The sequence below is a fragment of the Chanos chanos genome, chromosome 16 (genome assembly GCF_902362185.1).
Source record: "Chanos chanos chromosome 16, fChaCha1.1, whole genome shotgun sequence".
Taxonomy (NCBI): domain Eukaryota; kingdom Metazoa; phylum Chordata; class Actinopteri; order Gonorynchiformes; family Chanidae; genus Chanos; species Chanos chanos.
In genome coordinates this window covers 11,832,146-11,841,613 of record NC_044510.1, presented here as the reverse complement: position 1 = coordinate 11,841,613, position 9,468 = coordinate 11,832,146, and the positions used below count along the sequence as shown (strand labels likewise).

Sequence of the window (9,468 nt, the reverse complement as noted above, 5' to 3'; positions counted from 1 at the left end):
ACACACATTTAGGTCACGGCGTCTCAGAGTGCTCTTTGTTCTGTGTTTCATCTATTTACGTAAATGTAACTTTTCAATTCCTAATAGGGGTGGTATACAGCTGCTCTGCTGAAGCTGTGCTTGTTTGTCAACATGGAAAAAAATAGATTTTTTCTTATGACGCAGTCATAAAGATCAGTAGGATTGTGTGTGTGTGTATGTGTGTGCGTGTGCGTGCGCGTGTGTGTTTTCTACTCAGCGACGGAGTAAAAAATGGGTCAGTCATCAGGTTGGACATACACTTTGTATGAAAGGTGACGAGCTTTTTGGAATTATGCAAACGCTGCAGTTTGACAGAGCAAGGGCTTACTGCTATCTGGTATAAATAGCTTGGTTTCATTACTTCTGTTCACACACACACACACACACACACACAATGCTCTGTCTCTCTCTAACACGAGGATACTCACGCACTAACCACACAAACTGCACTTGACACGTCCCACATCTGTGATTACAATTCACTGATCCTCTATAATGAAATACCCCTGCAGTATGCTTAGAGAATAGATTATCCTAAATACCAACCAAGGAGAGAGAACTGGGGAGAGAGACTTAGACAGAGGGAGTGTGCGTGTGCGTGTGCGTGTGTGTGTGTGAAAAAGGGAGAGAGAGAGAGAGAGTGATGGAAAAAGTGAAGGTAAAAAGACAAGGACACAGAGGGGAACAAAAATAAGAGACCATATAAAGCAGCTTGTCGCAAACCATGCTAAAACCGGCGGCAAAAAACACGTCGGAATAACACTTTGACTGAACCCCAGGAGGTGTTGACAGGAGAGAAGGTGGCACACCTCGCGACCGGGAGACAAGAGGAAGCGCTTGAACGTCAATGCTCGGAGGTTGTCACGGTAACCGCTAGGCAGCGCGCGCTTGACTGATGGGGTTCTCCGCACTCGTGGGGCCTTCTGGGTAGAAATCTTCACCGACTTAAAAAAAAACCACGGGCCAACTAACAAGGCTAAGCTAGCACTTTATCAAGATTCCCCCCGAGCCTCCGCGAGGCATCTTGGCTGAAGCCGGAGCAACGAAAGGAAAGCCTGACATGAGTGTTATCTATTGGCGACAAAGCATTTCTCAGAATGATAAACACTAAAATAACTGCAAATCCTAGATCAGTGTTTACAGCATTTCTCTGAACGCAACAATTTCATTAAAAAAAAACCAAAAACAGTCAGCTGTTAGTCAGTCAGTTAGTTAGTTAGTTAGTTAGTGAGCCATTAGTTAGTTGGTTAACACATGGAGTGAGTTCAAAATATATCAAGAACTGAGCTGCTTTGGTTGTAAATACAGAAAAAAAAAATCCATTTGTTGGAGAACAGTTTCACCTAGAGATCTGAAATGAACGAACTCCCTGGTATGGGGGGGGGGGGGGGGGCCTCGCTTGTTAAAACTAAACATGATTTAAGAAATTAAATCTCACCTATATTGTTAATGATTTCTTTAAAACCAACAGAGAAGCAATTTAAAGGACGACCGGGGGAATCTTTCCCATATCAACCGCTTTAAAAAAGGGGGGGGGGGGTGGATAAATCCACGCTTAGCCTAGCAAATGCAAAATCCACATACGAGGAAGACATTTATATGTGATAGTCTACTTAAGCTATGATGCAAAAAAGGCTGAGAGGAGGCAGAACAAGGTCTCGTAAACACATGCGAATGGATTTTGATAGTTGGCGGAATTGATAAGCCCCATACGCAGGTACATTAACGTTAGGCTTTTTAGGCATCTCTCTGAAGGTGGATTTGGCCGTGGCTGTCAACTTGTCTGAGGAAGAAGAGGAGCTAATCCATCAAATAAACCTATTTCTGCATTCAAACATACACACACACACACACACACAACCCTGTTAATGTGTAATATGTAATACACCACAGCAGGCGTCATCTTGTCCTCTGAAGTTCGGTCGGTAGTTTGTGATTGGATAACAGCGTTGGCTTTGAACAGAGGGAGAGGGAAAAAAAAAAAGGTCCTTGTCAAACGGAGGAGGGAAAGTCACGCGCCAAACAGACAGCTTGTATAAGAGGGAACCTTTACATAAGCATACGGAGAGTAGCTTATACCTGAGCTTGTCAGCGAAGGGGAGATATCCAGTGTCAGTTCTGTCAAACAGCGCTACGGCGCTAAAGCTCCAGGCCCATCGGAATACGTAAACACGCGGGTACGGCGGTCCGCGGATGCGGTCGCGTCTGTTCACGCGGAGACACATAAAGAGACGAGAGGCATAGGACACGGCCTTTCAAACAATTTGGCGAAAAACTAACACCTAAAATAGAGCAATCAAATGAAAATAGATGCCTTGTCTGAGCCATGTACAGATGTACAGATGAACGGTCACACAAGTTTGTGCACTCAGACACACACGCACGCACACACACACGCGCACACACACACACACACGCGCGCGCGCAAACACACACACACACACACACACAAAAGTGGAAACAACACATGACCTAGCACACACTCCACTACAGCCAGTGACTGTGCCACGTAAGGGCTGCCAACATTCAGGTTTCTCTTACACAAAGACAGAAGAGATGATGGCACAAGGGAGGGATGAGTGAAAAGGATGGAAGGATGAAAAGGAAGAGGAAGGGAGGGTTAGCTTTCAGCATTGGCACGGAATGAGATTAGCCACGGCATAGCATCCAAGTCTGCCTCGCAGCAGCTCCTAGTGAAAGGTTCTAACTGAGGCTTTGTTCAGAGCTTAAATGCCAAGTAAAAAAAAAAACCAAATATATATATATATATATATATATATATCTCAACCTACATACATACACCAAGCAAACCTGTCATGTAAATCCTAACGCAGAATATAAACTTATTTGATAACCTTCAGGATCGCAGAGTCTGTTTGCACAGAGAGTACTACACTCACAGCCCAGACCAAGAACTGTATCAAGTTCCTGATTTGTCTTCCTCAAGTTGTCTCATTTGTCTTACCACTTTCATTTTGTACGCCTGGGCATTTTATTTTAGGGCTTACTGTTATACTAATAATGTGCCATAAGCAGTTAATGATCACAGTCCCCCTTAAATATGCACAGCCATTCAATAGCACCTTGAAAGGATGTACAATGCCATTTTGATCCACTATATCCTTACAATATATTAATGTCCCTTAAAAACATTGTCAATTATTTATAACCATATAAGCTATCCATTACAGATGTGATTACATGCCCTATTAATCGTTGTAAAGCACATTTATTATTAGACATAATACTTGTATAAACTGACTCTCATAACAAGTGTACTTTTTACTGTAACATGTCCATAAACAAGCTGAGTGCAAATCTAGGACATTCATGCCAATACAGACAGTGTCTGCTGCTTGTCAGTGATGGTCCCAGTTTGCAAGCTTTAGGGACGCGCGCATTCACTGTGTCTTCTTCTTCTTCTTTTTTTTTTTAAGAGATGGACAGTGAAGGTTCTGCTGCCAGACATGCGGAAAGCTACGAAGGTCCCTGAGGGTTTGCCAAAGGAAGTGAGCAGTAACAGCAGGTAATTCATCGTGACCAGGTGCTACAGTTTCAGCAGAATGGAAAGTCAGGCGGTGCACTGCTCTGGTTTTCTGTTGATTCCAATGAGAAGTAAGAATCGTTGATAGCTGCCATCAAAACAGGGAGCATAACCAATCACAGGTGTGATTAATCCTTGGGAGAGAAGACTACTGTGTCTAATGACAGTGACGTATACTGGCATCTGTCGATGTCAAATATTGGCATGTGGAAGAGGGGGGAAAATTGACTTTTTTTTCTGGGAAAACGTCAATATTTGAAAACGCTGCAATTCTGTACTTTGCCCATTAGAGGCCGCTATTTCTTCCTTTTCATTTTTCATTTTCATTTTCAACATCTCATAGATGTCATTTTGCATAAAAACGCTTCAGACAAGGTTATATGAAAGATTACTCATGGTTAAGATTAGGCTTTTGTATTAACTGTTAGGGATAACTTTGTAACGTTTCACATAACCATTTGAATGACATTTTGCAAACGAAAAACTGTCATATCTTTTCTTCTAAAAACAGATTGGTCTCAATGACCTCTATGTGGGGGAAAAACATACAAATACGCAGTTTCAAGGTCTCTGCTAGTTTCAGGACTCACAGACACCTGCAGCTGGAGTTTGGGCTTCCAAGCCTCACCAAGCCTCAAAGCCATAAAGCTGGGCCAAGTTCCAGATGTCGGAAGCAGCAGGTGTGTTGTCAGCAGGCTGCAGGCAGTAGCCCCTACCGCTATCACGCCAAGGGTCTGACGTGATCAATGTGGTGGTGCAGGGTGGAATCTTACAGCTCCAATCACATATCATAGCACCTCGGCAAAGGACTGTCTTCGCGTTCACTTAGCTAAACTACAAACAAGTTCTGACAGACACGCACGCACGCACGCTCTCTCTCTCTCTCTCTCTCTCTCTCTCTCTCTCTCTCTCAGTGTCTCTCTCTCTCTCACTCACTCACTCACACACACACACACACACACACACACGCACACACACACACTAACCCACACAAACACACACGCTACGCACAGTCGGTTTGTAGAAACACATAGGCTACTCTACAGGGGGGAGCCAAAACTAACCGTTAAATGCCTTTGAGGAGAAAGTAGGAACGTCTTGTCAAGGAGTCGTATTTACTGTGTGAAACTCCTTTTCGTAGTCCAGCAGACGGTGTTCAAACGAACTTCAATTCATCATGTAATTAAAGTCAAACTTCCAGTATCTTCCATAATACGCGCATAGTCAACTGCAACACTGAGCGTTTGGTTGAATCTGATCGGATAGGTTGTAGGTGTGGCATCTCTAGTTTTCGCATATCAGTTTTCAGCCGGAGTCCCTCCACTACTCCACTCTAATTGTCACGTCTCATATCTCTTTGAAACAAAGCGACCACCGGTCTCGATATATGTCAAATAGCCATGCACTTAGGCTACAGAGAGACTACACGTTCCAGCCACACTGTATCCAACATAGGTTATTGGGAGACAGCTGACATCAAAGGGTTAAGAATTTATTTCATTTGATAACTTCAGTCTCGTATCATAGGATTCAACATGTATTCCACAAAGCAAGCAACAACACAGTTCCGCTTTATCTTGCGTGTATTTCCACCATCGGAGTCGCTACGGACACACTACATATTCTTATTTTCTTTCATCGGGAAGAAATTCAAGTTTCAGTCAACTGTGGTAATGTTAAACCATACTCGTTATGGTCCTAGAATCTGAAAACAGATACATTACTTCAGTAACATTCACACACCGCAGAAGTGTAGTGCAATTATGGTTGTAATTATATAACTCCAATAGTTCGAGCAATGCCTGATGTTTTGCATCTGTGTCGAGTGCAACGAACGTCTGTAACGTATCAGGACCGCATGCCTTCCATACCAGTGTACAGTGACTCTTGCCAATGTCTAAACGACGGAGAACATCTCGATGACACTTTTAACCCACTGTTGACAAACATTTAAAATGTCCGCGTAATTACTTAATGTTCGAATTACAATGTTTCGGGTATAGACGAATGGTGATCTCGCGACCTGAAATACTGTACGGTCTCTTCTGCACTTCCAAAGGCAAAATGTCACACTGTATGCACGTTGATGCACTGTTTAAATCTTTACAGTCATGCAAAACGACCTGGGTTGGCAAATCATTTACCTCGTTAAGCGTAGAAAGCCGTTTTCAGGATATCTTATACCGTAGACTCCCAAGAGCAAAGTTCTGAAATTCCGTGTTTTGCCTCCCGTTATTCCGGATCACTCCGTGCCAAGTCGGGAAGATATTGGGCAATGTTTGGTGACAGCGGCTATTCCGTGTAGTCTCCACCTACCGTAGCAAGAGCAAACCAATGGGTGGGGCATCAAACCATTATTGGCCGAATCAGCGGTAAGAATGTCGTTAAAAACGCGAAGTTACTTGAAGCGACATCCGATCTCCAGAGAGTGTTGTTTATAATGTTAGTGTGTTAAAGAATTTGCTTAAACATGTTTTACTAGTAAATGTAACATTTTGATTTCTACGACCGTTATTTAACTTTGCACACACCTTCGAATCTCAGTATCGCAGGATCTGTTGCGTCATGAAAACCTATAGCGCAAGTTTACTCTAATATTCCACAGTTTTACGTTATTCCTATTATGATTGGCTCCCATATCACTCGTAGGCCAGGCTCCAACATGAAATTGTTATACTGGGTACAAAATATAACATTTTCTCCTTTTGTGGGTTGTGATAAGCTTTGTTTGTATGAAATAACAGGAAAAATGGAACCCACGTCATTGGTTGATCCTTCATTCTTGTTATCCAGATATGGTTAAAGACTGCTTTGCTTTGGACAGCACTCCAGACAACATACTTCTACGGGCTAAATCAGTTTTTAATCCATCCTCACTGCCTTACAAATATACCGAGATAACCTAAAGCTCGGATTCACGTAGCCTACCTCTATCTAAAGTGGTGACTTATGACAACTTTAGACTGAATTACTTGTTACTGTAAACCAAGCCAACACAAACTTCCTGCTACAGTGGGCCTATTGAAAAACCCCTCAGAACCAGTATTTTCTCAAGGGAGAAGGGTTCGCAAGCTAAAGTAATGCTTGAAATTTAGTGCAGACCCATGTCCTATCACCTGAATTTCACCTGCAGACGGGGGTACGTCTTAGGTATCTGGAACGTGCGTTTGATCCGTGCCTGTTAGCCTAAGCTCTTATTTTAGACGAGAGGCAACTCTTGGTCGCCGTAGCGTTTCAGGTCGATGCGGACCAGCAGGTGGTAGGCAGCGAGACCGTGTTGGAACACGTTAAAAAAAAAAAAAAAGAAGAGGAAGAAGAGACAAAAGCAAAAAAAACCCAAAAAACAATAGGTTCTGAGAATTCCAGTTTTCAATAGAGGGAAGTTAAACATGCAGTAGCTACTTTTGCCTGGAGCGTAAACATCACTCAGATCATCAGCTCTCTGAATAACCAACCTCCATACGACCTCACGCTGAGCTTGTAAGTCCCTTATTCGGCCGACTCAACTCACGACTATTACTTTGACCTGCCACTTGTGAACATACTGTTCGATCTTCAAGATTACACAACGTTTGGCCCCATGAAACTATTGAAATTTTTTTACTGTTTTTGCCTTTCCTTGTGCTCCGGTCTACTTAAGCACACCTTGAGTTAATCAAGACTCAAATGGACACCTGAAATGGTATGTTAGAACAGAGGCCAGCACACAGCACAGTTTCACAGCAGGAAAGCAGACTAATCCATGGTCTTAACATGGATTTAATGGTATGGTCATTACATTATATTCAGTTAAAGCGTATTTCAAATGGCACCATACTGTAAAACGTGAATGTACCTATGAAAATTGCCCCATTTAACTATTGTGCTAGTTCTTTTTAACTAAAAAAAAAATACTCACAAGTTATTCACAGTAAATTCACAAAAGATTCGCAATGTGTTTACTTAAAATTTAAAGTCCCTGTTTTTCCCCCCTTGTATGTTTATTATTTTATAAATTTACCAGCAAATATGCATGTATTCTCAACAGTAGCACAGTAATTGTACGGAACTGTCAATGTGATTATCTGTATGCACACATGTCATTTACTGAAAACACAAAGGAGGAATATAGCCTTAGCAATGAACTCCTGTGCAGAAGTTGGGAACACAAAGTTATCACAGACACTCAACACAAAGTAGATCACAGTGTGGGCCCAAGTGTCTGCAGGCTTGGCCATCTTCTCCGGCAGATAAGAAACGATGAGAATTTTCGCCGAAAGACGGGACAGGAATGGCAAGCTTGTGCAAAGACACTGAGACAGTTTGTCCAAAGTCAGATGTTGAAAAGACGCTCTCCGTACTGTGCTGGACAGCAACTTCATATTATATTCTCCCTTGGGTTTTTTTTTAACGTCGATACTTTGGACGTCGATGAAAATATTCCAGAAACCGCAGGATGAAAAAGAAAGATACCATGGCAACCGCGTGTCAGTTGCTTGTCAAAAATGGAAATGCTTTATTATTATTACTCACTGGACTAAGATGTAGTAGGGGTTTTTTTTGTTTTGTTTTTATAAAAAAAAACACATTTGCAGTATTCGTTGCTATTTTCTGACATTATATTCACACAGATCCCCATCTCTGCCCAGCAGAGTAGATTTCTCAGTGCACTTACGCTCCATTCAAAAGAGAGTGCCGGTGCGTTTGCAAAATTGTTCCTGGAATAACTGCTTATTTGACGTTTAACATTCAGTGTCTTTAGTCCCCCCCCCCCCCTAAAAAATAGTGTACCGTACGTTTAGACCATGGCAGAAACCATCACAGTACATTATCTGCAAGATCTTTTTATACAGCAGGGCAGATTTATGTGGTGGTCACAAAAGCAGGTGCTTCCACCAATCAGATACCTCTTCTGTTGAGGTCTCCAGACGTCCTGTTTTGAGCGTACATAAATAAAAATGAATGGAAAGCAATGCGGTGTCAGACACTGATTTAGCTTGTCAAACACTGTATTGATTTTTGTATTAATCTAGAAGACAATCTGTAGACAAAACCAGAATATAAACCTGGAGATTAGCACTAGCTGCAAGGTTACATTGGAGGTAGTCATGTTTTCTTTAAAAGATATCCTACATCTGTGCAGCAAGCTAAATTACTATAGCAGCTCGATCTAAAGAAGTAAGAAAGAGGGAATAATTATTTGTAAAAGAAAATGTTTTTCATTAACAACCGTGTATGTGTGTGTGTGTGTGTGTGTGAGTCAGTGTGTGTGTGGGGGGGTGTCACATTTTATTAATCATGTGACGCTGATGTCACTTCCCAATCTGAACAACCCGTCCCATGTCACCTGAGAGTGGGTTACCTTTTGGAAAGTGGGGTTTTTTTTAATCTATCTGAGTGCACTAAAATGAGACACAGCAGGTGTGCTCTGGTCTGCATAAAAAGTTAAAAATGACTCATTAACCTTTCATGTTAGACTGAAGATCAGTTGGCACGAGCAGATTTTAATTTAAACACGTCAGATGCAATTTATGTCGAACGGGGCAGCAAGAGGTTAGAAATTGAAACAGGCTGCATGGGCATATGCCCGTTCGTTGGCAGAGCAGGAACGCATCCATAAAGTGAGAAAATTAACTTGCGCAATTTCACACGGCAGCGAACATCTAAACACGGAGACCGCGCGCGTGTGTGCGTGCGTAGCAAACCGGGGCGAAGTCTCCTTCCAAACGCGTGGCTCGCGCTGTAGGCCTGTGATTTCACAAGCTCATCGCTGCTGCTGCTGCTGCTGCATTGTGGACTGTATTCTGCAATGCGTCTCCAGAATTAATTAAGAAAGCGGTTTAAAGACAGCGAATACGTGTTGTGGAACGATAAGCACTGCAAAGAGAGAGCGAGAAAAAAAAAGAGAGAAGTCTTCCAAAGTC

General features: G+C 42.4%; 1 protein-coding gene across 1 annotated transcript in view; it reads right to left on the bottom strand.

Annotated features, from left to right (window-relative positions):
* Window positions 1-5,840, bottom strand: part of jupb (junction plakoglobin b) — a 48,180-nt gene extending 42,340 nt beyond the window's left edge. Inside the window, exon 1 of the mRNA XM_030794050.1 lies at window positions 5,710-5,840. The gene's annotated coding sequence lies outside the window, so the exon portion shown is untranslated. The remainder of the gene's footprint in view (window positions 1-5,709) is intronic.
* Between the last annotated feature and the right edge of the window lie 3,628 nt (window positions 5,841-9,468).